The following is a 14,870-nucleotide window of genomic DNA, read 5'->3' as shown; positions in this document are numbered from 1 at the left end:
CTTTCTGCTGTTTGTAGCATATATGATTTCAGAGCTATTTTCTAATATTTTAGGCACTATCTTCTAAGAAATGCATGTTAAAAATTCTATCAAAGCTAATTTATTGTTGGAAATCCAATTTATTGATTGTATTCATGCAGGTTACATTTCTGGACCTCCGTAGTGTTCCAAGCTCCATATCTTCTCATCTGTAGAGACATAGATGTCATTTCTTTATCCTTGACTTTACCTACACACTTGACACTTAAGCCAAGAAGTATGGTCATTTCTATCTTAGCTCATCTCTTAAGCAGTCATGACTGCCCACATGTCTTCAACCATAATCCTATAGCTTGTATGATGCCCATAAATAGTATTATGAATACTTAAGTAAACTGGATTATATATTATGATAGGAAAAGAAGACGCTGGATTTTCAGTTTAAGACGAGTATTGGTAATGTTGCTACTATTGATATCATTAGGCCATTAATATGTATGCATTTACCCACTCTACTCTGAGGTCTCCTTAGGGTGAACGTTTATTTAATGTTCAATGAAGAGTTGTTTACTGGAGCTAGCAATATTTTCAGTTAGAATACAAGTAACTAGGTGTTGCCAAGTAGTATCAGTACCACTTACTCTATTTGACATCTTTACTCAGAACATTTCTGCAATCCTCAGCTTTTCTGTATCCAGTGAAGAAATAGATACAATTATTATATATATTTTACACTTCCAAAAAAAATCTCAATGAATATTGTTGCCAAATGTTACCCACATAAGAAAGAAGAAAATACAAGGAACAAAATACAGATTTTTCTTACCAAATCCTTAAGCTTAATAAACTCTATGCTTTTTTTCTTACTTTGGGCAGAACCATTTTTCAGATTCCTGTCATCCTAAGCCTTACTCTTGTTTTGTGTCAAGAACATGTGTGATTGTGTATCTTGACCATAGGTACAGAGTGATTTTTATAGTGAAGGGAGTGGCAAAAATTATGGTGAATTTTCCTTGTTCTGCCAATCATCCTGGGATCAAAAACAAAAAAAAGGGAACCCATGCAATCATCTAGAAATTTTTCAGGGAAATTTTAGTCGATTATGCAAATTGTTTACAATATTCCAATTATATGGTCAGGGAACTTATTTTAAAGTCATTTTTAAAAACATTATAACACAGAATTTGGTATTAAAAGTGACATTAAAATGATCTCAGCTAACTTAACAGATACAGGTGACTTAACTAACATTTTTGCTAGGAAGAAGTAATAAGAATTCTTTGTAGATGAAATGAAATGGATGATATATGACATCCTAGGGTTTAGCAGTTAGAGGAAAGCCACACATGAAAATGAATATGGTATGTCTACTAAAAATGCTCAGAAAAGGTGGTGCACATGTATGTGGTGACAGATGGAGAGAAGACCATTTTAGTCAGATTTGTCCTGGAAAGCCCAACAGAGTGCCCGTCAAACTTGACTCCTCTTGTGATTCTCTCCTGATTGCCTGCAGAGTGCCAGGCACTTGGCCTAGAGCTTTAAAAGTATAGACATTGAATAAATCAAAGGAAAGAAGCATGATGAGTAAAATTTGGACAAAATTTTTAGGTTCAGGGAAAACTTCAGTTTTTATGTAGCACACTTTTTTAATGAATGACAGATAACCTGTACTTGCTTTACGTATTAATTTCATATTGCTGCCCAACAAATAGCTACACATTTAGCAGCTTAAACTGTCACCCATATAAGGTGATATAAGGTCTTGTAAGGTCAGGCGTGTTGTACTGGGTTCTCTCTGTAGAGTCTCACAAAGTTGAAAGCAGTGTTGGGTTTGTTGGGTTCCTGTTGGAGCTCAGGGTCCTCTCCAAGTCTACTGCTTATGAGTAGAATTCAGGTAGAGCCTTTTAATGAAAAGGATGTGTAAGTAGGTAATTCCGTCATTACACAAAGTATACAAAACATAAACTAGGAAGACTGAGGTATTGCTGGGTGATAGGATAATCTATGGGACTACCTTCATGGATGAAATGAAATGTCTTGTGTGGCACATCACTATTCTTGTGTTTGTATGACTGGGGTCTGTGGTCCTCTTGTCAGCCTGGGAGCAGACTCAGTTCACTGAGAAGGCTGTCCATACTTCCTTACTATGTGGTTCCCATAAGAAGTTCCTGTCACTGAGGGTTGATTTCCTATAGGCCAGACTAAGCATATCTCTGATTTTGTCTTCTGTGAACAGCTGAAAGAAACTCTGCATATAAAGGGCTCATGTGATTAGATCATGGAAACAAATAACCTCCTTGTTTTAATGTTAACTGATTCAGGCCTTAATTATATCTGCAAGTACCTTCCCAGGAGTCCTTATCTTAGTTTTGGATTCAATAGCTGGGAGAAGGCATGTGCATATAAGGAGCTGAGAAATATGAGGGCCATTTTAGAATTCTGATTATCACAGGACCAACCTTAGAGTCAACTTTCCAGTAGTGACCATTCAAGGTTTTACATTCCTGGAGAGCAAATGTGTCCTGTGACTATCAGAAATATAAGTATAAAAATCACTTTTCCTACTGAGGTAATGAAAGTTGTTTAATTTAATGAAATCTGAGAGCTGTTCAAACACTAATACTGTGAATTAGCAGGTAATAATAGTCTCTATGATATTAATTGAAATGCAAGACACAAAATAAGACAACCTCTAACTAGCTTACACCTCTGATTAAGCTAAAATATCTACCATATTTTAAAATAGCTTATGTATGTGGTTAGTATTCATAGTGTGCTTGTATGTGAATGTTCCCTTTCAAAGTGCACTATGTATGACTGCTTAAATGAATCACTGGGCAAGGTAGTATACCTTCTTGGAAATTTATATGCTTCTGTAAAGTAATCATTTTGTATAAAGTATTTAGTTTGTTATTTTTTGATGTAATGTTTTAAAATATGAAACATATTTAATGCTCAGTATAGTATTCACTATGAAAATAATTATTAATTTGAAATCCTAGAAGGAAATATACCAATAAGCTATCTATAGTTTTTGTTAGGATGTTGAGAAGATTAGTTTTATTAAATATTCAGAATTTTGACATGAATTACTTTACTTTAGCAATAGAAAGGTTTAATATAGTCCTCTTAAAATAGTTCTTTTACACAATCTCTCCTTTTTTTGCTACCATTTTATTATACATAAAACATATGCATATTCAACATATCTTGTCAAAAAATCATATTTGATTTTTAAGATATAAAATTCAGTTTTAATTTCTTAGAAAGAATACTCCTATTGTTGGTTAAAGAATCATAGGTGGCTTTACTCATTATTTATTCCAAACTTTCAAACTTTGTCCAGATGGTTCTCAAATTTGAAACATAATAGTGTGTACAATTTGGTAGTACAGAAAGTTTAGTCAAATCATAGATATTTGCTAGATCCCTCAAAATATGTTCCAAACTCTGCCTAGTGCATAAAAACTTGAAGATTCTGTCTTCTGTGATCTTGCAGTCTTTTAACAAGCCTGACATATTTATTTTTAAGTTGCTTATAGTTATCAATTGGAAAATATAATTCTATAGATTATATAATAATGGAGAGCAATGTAGTATTTACTAAGGTATTTTCATGTTACCTATCTTCTAATTACCCCAGCCAATATTCATCTATTCTTATGTAAAAATTCTCCTTTGAGGCTTGTGTCCTATCTCTTCTCTGTATTCTCTATTTTATTCATTGCTGATATTTGCTAAGAGTTTTGGTATATATTTTTCATGCAATTTCACCAGTGGTTGGTGTCAGGATATTGCTGGCATCATAATGAATCAGGAACATTTATTATTTCTCTGTTTTCTGAGGAAGTATGTAAATCTAGTATTGTTTCTTCCTTAAATATTTTCTAGAATTTACTAATGATACCATTCATATCTGATAATTTCTTTGAGAGAAAATTGTTGATAACAAAGAAAATGTCCTTGAAAAGTATAGGGCAGTTTATTTTCAGTTTCATTTAATACATCCAAGTTAATAAGGTTATTGGTATTCACAATATTTTCATATTTCCTTTTCATATCTATGAGGTATGTAGATGCCCACTCTGTAGTTTCTTATTAGGAATCTGCTTTCATTTTTTCTATGACAATTAATTGTATTAATTTTTCTAAAAGTCATAACTTTCACTTTTGTTAATTTTATTTTTTGCCTGAATTCCATTCCATTGATTTCTGCTTTTACTATTTCTTCTAGTTGCTCAATGTTTGTTTTTTAATTAAACCTTCTTTGAAAAATAATTTTAGTTTTAATCAAACTAAACTTTATTATATATTGTAGTTTACTGTATAGCTCATACACATTGTGAATTAATAACATCAAGTTAATTAACACACCCACTATCTCATGTATTTACCCTTTATTTCCTGGTGAGAACACTCAAGGTATATTCATAGTACATTTCAAATGTACGATACACTATTAATTTAGTCACCATGCTGTATATTAGATTCTCAGAACTTACTGGGGCTAACCATGAGTTTATGCCCATTGATTGATATCTCCCCAAATCCTGTCTTCTAGTAAACACCATGCTACTCTATATGTCTGTGAGTAAAAGTTTTAATTTCAATTGTTTAGATTTCACAGAGAAGTGATACTATATAGTATTTATCTTTCTTTGTGTCGCTTATTGCACTGTGGAGTATGTCATCCAAATTCTTCCATATTATCCCAAATGGCAGTATTTCCTTCCTTTAGAAGCTTGAGTAATATTCCATTTGTGTATGTGTGTGTATGTATCACATTTTTAAATGTTTTTGTTAATATATAATAGTTGTACAGTGGGTTTCATTGTGACATTTCCACATATGCAAACAATGTATCCCAGTTTAGTTCATCCCCTCCATTGTTCTTCCTCTTACCCCTCCTCCTGCTTAAAATGACTTCAGTAGTGTTCAGTGTTCCATAATCACACATGTATAGAAAAGACATCAACCATATTCCCCCTCCTTTACCCTCTTCACTTACCCTCCCCCTCTATCTAATTCCCTCCCTTTATCATGACCTCTTTTACCTTCCTGTCCTTCATTGTTTTACACTTTTTTTGGTTCTGGGGCTTGAACTCGGGGCCTCATTCTTGCTAGGCAGATTCTCTAACACTTGAGCACTCCACCAGTCCTGGTTTTATATTTTTAAAATCCATTCACCCATTTATGGTCACTTAAACTGTTTATATATCTTGGCAGTTATGGGTAGTGTTTCAGTGAACACGGGCATATAGGTATCGCTTCAAGATTCTGATTCTATTTCCTTCAAATAAATACTGGGAAGAATCCTTGTCTTTTTCCTGATCTTAGAGTAAAATATTTCAGGTCTCCACAATTACAATTGCATATGACGTTAGTTGTGGGATTCCCATATATGGGCTTCATTGAGTTGGGGTAGGTTCTGTCTGTATCTAATACATTGAGAAGTTGTTTCATTTTTATTTTTACTTTTTGGTGGTACCAGAGTTAGAACCCAGGGCCTTAGACTTGCTAGGTAGATGCTTTACCACACTTCCAGCCCTTTTTAATTCCAGTTATTTTGGAAATAGGGTTTTGCTTTTTGTCCAGGCTGCTCTGAACCGTGATTTTCCTACTTATGCTTCTGTCACTGGGATGACTGGTGCATACTAACACACCCAACTTGTTACTTGTTACTGGTTGAGATGAGGTCTTGTGAATGGTCCCCCCACCCTGGACTGGCCTCAAACTGTGAACCTTCTCTTGTCTGCCTCCCAAGTCCCTAGGATTATAGATGTGAGCTGCTACAAACAGCTTCCTTGAGAGTGCTAATCATGAAAATATGCTGCATTTTGTAAAATTTTTTCTGCATATGCTGAGATGAGCATATGATTTTTGGCCTTCATTCTGTCACTGTGATGTATTACACTCATTGATTTGCATATGTTGCCCATTTTTAGTTGTTTTCATAGTTTTGACATATATTTCATTTAATGTAAATGCAATGATTTCTGTTCTTTTGGTTTCCATTTGCAAGTAATCTTTTTATATCACTTCACATCACTCTGTTTCCTTAAGAATGAATTGAATCTTACAGATAGTGCATAGTTGGGTTTTCATGTTTACATCTGTTCAGCCACTCTATATTTTGGGATTGGAGATCTTAGTTCATTTTACACTCAGGATAGGAAAGGACTTAACTGCTGTTATTGTATTCATTTTTTTGCTTGCTTTGTTGGTCTTTTATCCCTGTATTTTTCTTTGTAAGTAAGTGATTTTCTATAGTTACATGCTTCATTCTTTACTTTTTAATCTTTTGAATGCCTACTATAGGTTTATGCTTTGCGATTACAAAAACTTATGTAAAACATCTTAGTTATGATATTTTAAGCTAATGAAGACAAATTCAATCATAGCATTTGCTGTCCCCTTTTTTTATTTTTGATGCCATCTCGTTTATGATGCATATCCCTGAGCAAATCACTGCAGTAGTTTTGTCGTTGTGTCACTGTATATCCCATTTCCCTCTAATTTTCCAATGACTTCTTTTATGTTAAAAATATTTCTAGTATTCCGTTTTTATTCCTCTGTATATTATACATATATCTATATCTATATACGTATTTGCATATGTTTTCAGTGTTTCTCGGGATAATTGTATATACTTTTAACTTACAGCTGGCTTAAAATTAATATACTAGTTCATTTTAAATATAGGAACTTTGGAACATTCTAGTTCCATTTACTCAATCCACCATCCACTTTTCTCTTGTCAAATATATTACTCTGAGCCATACAGTATAGCAGTATGCTTTCTCCTTAAAATAGATATGATTTTAAGGAAATTAGAAGTACTTGTGTGTGGGTATGTGTACGGTATATTCTATCTATCTATGTGTCAATCATCTGTTCATACACCTATCTATCATCTATCTCCCCTCACACCCCACATAACCAGGGATCTTCATTCATTTCTGGACAATCATGTTACATTTTAGGTCAGTTTTTCAGGATTTATTTTAGTGCAGATCTGCTGATAATTATTTATCTGAGAATATGATGGCCATTATTCCATTATTTCCTGGTTTTCATTTTTTTCTACTGTGAAGGCCATAGTCATTTTAGTTTTGTGTATTCCATCTTTTAAAACACTCACTTTTAAGTTTTAATTTCTCTGCTGAAATCTTTCATCTTTATATTCATTATGAGTATTTATTTTCCTTAAGTGAGCCTGATTGTAAAAGCTGCTTTTAAGTCTAGATTGCAATCTAGGTTATCTCTAGTTAATTTTCTAATGACTTCCATCTGTTTTAAAAGTATGAGTTACATTTTTTCTTAAATACAGTTGTTTCTGACTTGATGCTGGATATTGTTTGCAATCCATTGAGAAAAAACCATGGATGTTAGATATTCACTGTTACTGAAGATGTTTTGTTGTTGCTATTCTAACAGTCAGCAAATTTGACTAGAATAATTCAAATTCTGTCTTTTCAGCATTCAACAACACCTGAAATCATAATTCAGTTATTTTAGCCTGTGAGTATAGTTTTTTTTCCCTGTGGGCATCTCTGCAGCCTTCCCAAGAATCCATGGTTTATTAATCAAACACTGATTTGAACTGGGCACCAGTGGCTCACGTCTATAATCCTAGCTACTAAGGAGGCAGAGATCAGTAGGGTCAGAGTTCGAAGCCAGCCCAGGCAAATAGTTCATGAGACCCAACTTGAAAAAAATCCCATCACAAAAAAGAGTTCTGATGTAGTAGCACAAGGTGGAGTCCCTGAATTCAAACCCATGCTCCAAAAAAGAAAAAGAGACATTGATTTGAGGGTCTGTCCCTCTGTGAATCTCTTCCAGTATTCTCCCCACTGTCCTTAGTTTTGGCTACTCTACTCTGCCGGCCCCAAAAATCCTTCCATAGGTATGAAAAGAAAGCTATCTACAGGGTATTTCACCAACCACCACTCAATACATATTTTTCTCAGCAGCTTATGGAACTTTCTCCAACATAGATCATATTTTTGGACACAAAGTAAGTCTGAAACACTTAAGAAAGTTGAAAAAAATCCCTATTCACAATGGAGCAAAATTAGACCTCAACAACACAACAATAACAAAAGCCTACAGAAAAAATTTAAACCCGTGGAGAATGAGCAACACACTGCTGAATAACCAGTGGGTAATCAAAGAAATCAAAAAGTTGCTTGAATCTAATGAAAACATAGCATCTACCATAACCTGTGGGACACAGCATTGGCCATACTAAGGGGAAAGTTTACAGCCATGAGTGCCTACATTAAAAGAGGCATCTCAAACAACCTAATGGTACACCTTAAGATTTCAGAAAATCAAGAACAAACCAAACCCCAAATTAGCAGAAATAATAAAGATCAGGGTCAAGATCTTTGAAACTGAGATTAAAAACTGTACAAAGAATCAATGAAATAAGCTGGTTCCTCGATAAGATTAAAAAGGTTGACAAATGTTTAGCCAATCTTATTAGATGGAGGAGAGAAAAGACCCAAATTAATAAAAATAAAAGGAGGGATATAACTACAAATAGTAATGAAATCCAGAGGATCATTAGGGAATACTTTGAAGTAAACTGGAAAACCTAGAAGAAATGGACACATTTCTGGATGCATTTAACCAACCAAAATTGAACCCAGAAAATATTAACCACTTAAATAGATCTATAACAAACAATGAAATTGAAACATTAAAGTAGAGTCTCACAACAAAAAAGAGCCCAGGAACCTATAACTGAATTTTATCATCCTTTAAAGAACTCAAATCAATACTCCTCAAAATTTTTGAGGCAATAGAAAAGGAACACTACCAAACTCATTTAATGAAGTCACAGCAAGGATGCAGCAGAAATAAGAGTATTAAAGACCAATATCTTTAATGAATATACACGCAAAAATTCTCAACAAAATACTGGCAAACCAAATTCAACAACACATCAAAAAGATCATACATCATGACCAAGTCAGTTTCTTTTTTTTTTTTTTTTCATTTTTCTTTTATTATTCATATGTGCATACAAGGCTTGGTTCATTTCTCCCCCCTGCTCCCACCCCCTCCCTTACCACCCACTCCACCCCCTCCCGCTCCCACCCCTCAATACCCAGCAGAAACTATTTTGCCCTTATCTCTAATTTTGTTGTAGAGAGAGTATAAGCAATAATAGGAAGGAACAAGGGGTTTTGCTGGTTGAGATAAGGATAGCTATACAGGGCATTGACTCACATTGATTTCCTGTGCGTGGGTGTTACCTTCTAGGTTAATTCTTTTTTTTTTTTTTTTCAGTTTTCTTTTATTATTCATATGTGCATACAAGGCTTGGTTCATTTCTCCCCCCTGCCCCCACCCCCTCCCTTACCACCCACTCCACCCCCTCCCGCTCCCCCCCTCAATACCCAGCAGAAACTATTTTGCCCTTATCTCTAATTTTGTTGTAGAGAGAGTATAAGCAATAATAGGAAGGAACAAGGGGTTTTGCTGGTTGAGATAAGGATAGCTATACAGGGCATTGACTCACATTGATTTCCTGTGCGTGGGTGTTACCTTCTAGGTTAATTCTTTTTGATCTAACCTTTTCTCTAGTTCCTGGTCCCCTTTTCCTATTGGCCTCAGTTGCTTTAAGGTATCTGCTTTAGTTTCTCTGCATTAAGGGCAAAAATGCTAGCTAGTTTTTTAGGTGTCTTACGTATCCTCACCCCTCCCTTGTGTGCTCTCGCTTTTATCATGTGCTCATAGTCCAATCCCCTTGTTGTGTTTGCCCTTGATCTAATGTCCACATATGAGGGAGAACATACGATTTTTGGTCTTTTGAGCCAGGCTAACCTCACTCAGAATGATGTTCTCCAATTCCATCCATTTACCAGCGAATGATAACATTTCGTTCTTCTTCATGGCTGCATAAAATTCCATTGTGTATAGATACCACATTTTCTTAATCCATTCGTCAGTGCTGGGGCATCTTGGCTGTTTCCATAACTTGGCTATTGTGAATAGTGCCGCAATAAACGTGGATGTGCAGGTGCCTCTGGAGTAACAATCTTTTGGGTATATCCCCAAGAGTGGTATTGCTGGATCAAATGGTAGATTGATGTCCATCTTTTTAAGTAGCCTCCAAATTTTTTTCCAGAGTGGTTGTACTAGTCTACATTCCCACCAACAGTGTAAGAGGGTTCCTTTTTCCCCGCATCCTCGCCAACACCTGTTGTTGGTGGTGTTGCTGATGATGGCTATTCTAACAGGGGTGAGGTGGAATCTTAGTGTGGTTTTAATTTGCATTTCCTTTATTGCTAGAGATGGTGAGCATTTTTTCATGTGTTTTCTGGCCATTTGAATTTCTTCTTTTGAGAAAGTTCTGTTTAGTTCACATGCCCATTTCTTTATTGGTTCATTAGTTTTGGGAGAATTTAGTTTTTTAAGTTCCCTGTATATTCTGGTTATCAGTCCTTTGTCTGATGTATAATTGGCAAATATTTTCCAAGTCAGTTTCATTCCAGGGATGCAGGGATGGTTTAACATATACAAATCTGTAAATGTAATAAACCATATAAATGGAAGCAAAGAAATGAATCACACATTTTTCATCTTTTTTTTGTGGCAGTACTGGAGTTTAAACTCAAGGCCTCATGCTTGCCAGGCTTGCTAGGCAAGCACTTACCAATTCAGCCACTTCATCAGCCCCGCATACTCATCTCGATAGAAACAGAAAAGAGCTTTCACAAAATTCAGCACTCTGATAATAAAAGCACTGAAGAAACAAGGAATACAAGGAATGTTACTCAACATAATAAAGGCTATATATGACAAATCTATTGCCAAAATCATACTAAATGCTGAAAAACAGAAACCATTTCCACTAAAGTGAAGAATGAGACAAGAATGTCCAATCTTCCCACTCTTATTCAATATAGTTTTAGAATTCCTAGCCAGAGCATAATACAGGAATAAGAAATTAATGGGATTGAAATAGAGAAGGAAGACTATCCCTATTTATAGATTATATCATCTTATAACTAAAAGATCCTAAAAACTCCACCAAAAGTCTTAGAAATCATAAACACTTTTGGCAAAGTAGGAGGATCCAAAATTAATATACAAAGATCAGTAGCTTTTCTGTATACCAACAATGAACAGACTGAGAAAGAAATTATGGAAATAATCCCATTTACAATAGCCTCAAAAAATACCTAGGAATGTATTTAGTAAAGGAGAGCAAAGACCTTTTCAATGAAAAGTATGAATCACTTAAGCCAGAAATTTAAGAAGACATCAGAAGATGGAAAATCTCCCATGCTCATGGATAAACAGAATCAATATTGTGAAAATAGCTATACCAACAAAAGCAATGTATATGTTTAATGCAATCCCTACCAAAATTTCAATGGCATTCTTCCCAGAGGTGGAAAAATCAATACTAAGGCTCATACGGAAAATACAAAAGACCTCAAATAACAAAATCAATTCTGATCAAAAAGTCCAATGCTGGAGGTATCACATTTCCTGACTTCAAACTGTACTACAGAGCCATAACAATAAAACAGCACAAAACCAGACACAAGACCAATGGAACAGAAGACCCAGACCTAAAGCCACACAGCTACAGTCATCTGATTTTTGGCAAAGGAGCCCAAAACACATGTGGAGAAAAGACAGCTTCTTCAAAAAATGTTGCTGGGAAAACTGGATATCACAGGTAAAAGACTGAAACTAGATCCTTGCCTCTCACCCTATATCAAAGTCAATTCACAGTGTATCAAAGACCTTAATATAAGACCTGAAACTTTTTGAAAAAAATCTACTGGAAGCAGTCAAAAATGCACTGGAACATATAGACATACACCATGACTGAGTAAACAGAATGCCAATGGTTTGTCAATTAAGAGAAAGCACGATCACATGGGACTACATCAAACTAAAAAGCTTCTGCACAGCAAAAGAAACAGTCACTAGACTTGAGACTGCCTACAGAATTAGAGAAAATCTTTGCCAGCTATTCATCTGATAAGGTACTAAAAACCAGAATCTATAGGGAGCTAAAAAATCTCAACCCCCAAAAGACCAAAAATCGTATGTTCTCCGTCATATGTGGACATTAGATCAAGGGCAAACACAACAATGGGATTGGACTATGAGCACATGATAAAAGCGAGAGCACACAAGGAATGGGTGAGGATAGGTAAGACACCTAAAAAATTAGCTAGCATTTGTTGCCCTTAACGCAGAGAAACTAAAGCAGATACCTTAAAAGCAACTGAGGCCAATAGGAAAAGGGGACCAGGAACTAGAGAAAAGGTTAGATCAAAAAGAATTAACCTAGAAGGTAACACCCATGCACAGGAAATCAATGTGAGTCAATGCCCTGTATAGCTATCCTTATCTCAACCAGCAAAAACCCTTGTTCCTTCCTATTATTGCTTATACTCTCTCTACAACAAAATTAGAAATAAGGGCAAAATAGTTTCTGCTGGGTATTGAGGGGGTGGGGGGGAGAGGGAGGGGGCAGAGTGGGTGGTAAGGGGGGGTGGGGGCAGGGGGGAGAAATGAACCAAGCCTTGTATGCACATATGAATAATAAAAGAAAAAAAATTTTAAAAAAATCTCAAACCCCAAAGAATCAACAACCCAATGAAGAAACAAACACATGAATTGAATAGTGAATTTTTAAAGGAAGAGGTACAATTGCCAACAAACGCATGAAGAAATGTTCAACTTCCCTGATCATAGAAGAAATTCAAATCAAAACTGCACTAAGATTTCCTCTCATTTGAACCAGTTAGAATGACTATCTTTGAGAACTAAACAACAAATGTTAGTGATGATGTGGGAAACAGGAAACTTTATACACTGCTCTTGGGAATGTAAATTAGTACAACCATTATGAAAAGCAGTATAGAGGTTCTATAACTAAAAATAAAACTTCTATATGTTCCAATGATACCACTCCTGGGAAGATACCCAAAAGAATGTGAGTCAGGATACCATAGAGATACCTGCATATCCAATGTTTATTGCCACACTGTTGACAATAGCCAAGCTATGGAAACAGTACATACAGCTTACATGTGATTAAGGCATTAAGAAAATGGAGTTTTAATAAGCCAAAAGGAAGAATAAATGAAATTATGATGTTTGCAGGTGAATGGATGGAACTGGAGAACATTACATTAAGCGAAGTAAGCCAGGTTCAAAAAGGCAAAGGCTGAATGTTTTCCTTCAAATGTGGAAGCTAGACCTATATGTTAAATGTAAGGTACACATACACATAAGATCATATATATACATTCATATAGTGAGCAAGAGAACAAATTTGTGAATCTGAGGGGACTGCAGGAGGTGGGACAGGGAAAGAAGATGTTACAGATCTCTTCAACAAAATTAGAGATAAGGGCAAAATAGTTTCTGCCGGGTGTCAAGGGGTGGGGGGGGAAGGGAGGGGGTGGGGGGAGTAAGAGAGAGGGTGGGGGGAGTAAGAGAGAGGGTTGGGGAAGGGGGGAGAAATGACCCAAACATTGTATGCACATATGAATAAAAAAAATAAAAAGTAGCCCATTTTACTTTATAAAAAAGAAAAAAAAATTAAAATACTCTGTAGATATATGAATATAATATGATGCACTGTACCATAAGCTCTTAAGTATTAGGGGAGCATGGTGAAAGAGACAGAATAAGTAATGGGGGGGTTAATTTGATTAATGCACCAGATATACAGGCCTGCAGTGCCAAGGTGAACCCCCCTTAGACTATCAGTATACAAGTCAAAACTGAAGGACAGTTGGGTTAAGAAGATCTTTTCTGGGGGTGAGTACTCATGGGAGAGGTAGCCATAAGGAAAGGATGAATGAGTGTGAATATGGTCGATGTATTTTGCATTCATAGATGAAAATATAAGAATGAAACCTGTTGAAATTTTTCTAAGAGGTGGAGAGGGGGAATGAGGAGAATGATGGAGAGGATAAATCTAAGATGTATGTAAGCACATGTAAATATCAATGTATATCCCTGTAAAACCGTAACATGCTAAAATAATTTTTAAAAATTAAGTTTAAATACGAACTCATTCTTAAGAACAAATGAATCATTCACAAATTAGGGACAACCTCTTAGCCCTGCTACATTCTACACTCAAGAAGATTCTACTCATGATTTAAATATGCAAATATTTTGTTCAGACACGACCTCACTCACAATATCGTTACTTGGTTTTCTGTTTTATCTAGTTCATTTACTTCCCAGGTTCCTAGTAGCATTTTTCAAGCACATGAACCATGTTTATTGGACATTCCTTTTTTTTTTATACAAGGCACTGAACTGAGAAATTTACATATTTATGTGATTTAATATTATTTACTTTATTTAATATGGTTTAGTATTCACACTAAATTTTAGCTTCATTTTACAAGGGCACAAAGCTATAGATAAGTTGTCACTTACCACATATTTCCAGTGATGTTGGAATTTGGCCATTAGTTTTCTGATCCCAGAGACCATGCTCTAAGTCACTACATAATATTATCTCTTAATGTGTTTTTTTAAGAAAAATATCCTGGAGTTTGTGTATACATCTATTATCCTAGCTAGTTAGGAGACTGAGATTGGGAGGATTGGGTCCAAGATCAACTCAGGGAGATTCAATCAACAGCTGGGCATGGTGGTGCATGCCTGTCTTCCTCTTTATGTGGGAGGCTACGATTGGAAGTATCATAGTTCCAGGCCAGCCCAGGCAAAAATGTTCATGAGACCCCATCCCCACTTCAACAGAAACACCTGGGCCTGTCATTCCAGCAACTGTGAAAAGCCTAAAATAGGATTATTGCAGTCCAGGGCACCCTGGGAAAAAGCGAGACGCTATCTAAGGAAAATATAGTTTAATTTTGTAAATCCAG

The sequence above is a fragment of the Castor canadensis genome, chromosome 4, assembly GCF_047511655.1.
Source record: "Castor canadensis chromosome 4, mCasCan1.hap1v2, whole genome shotgun sequence".
Classification (NCBI taxonomy): domain Eukaryota; kingdom Metazoa; phylum Chordata; class Mammalia; order Rodentia; family Castoridae; genus Castor; species Castor canadensis.
This window is presented reverse-complemented; position numbering follows the sequence as displayed.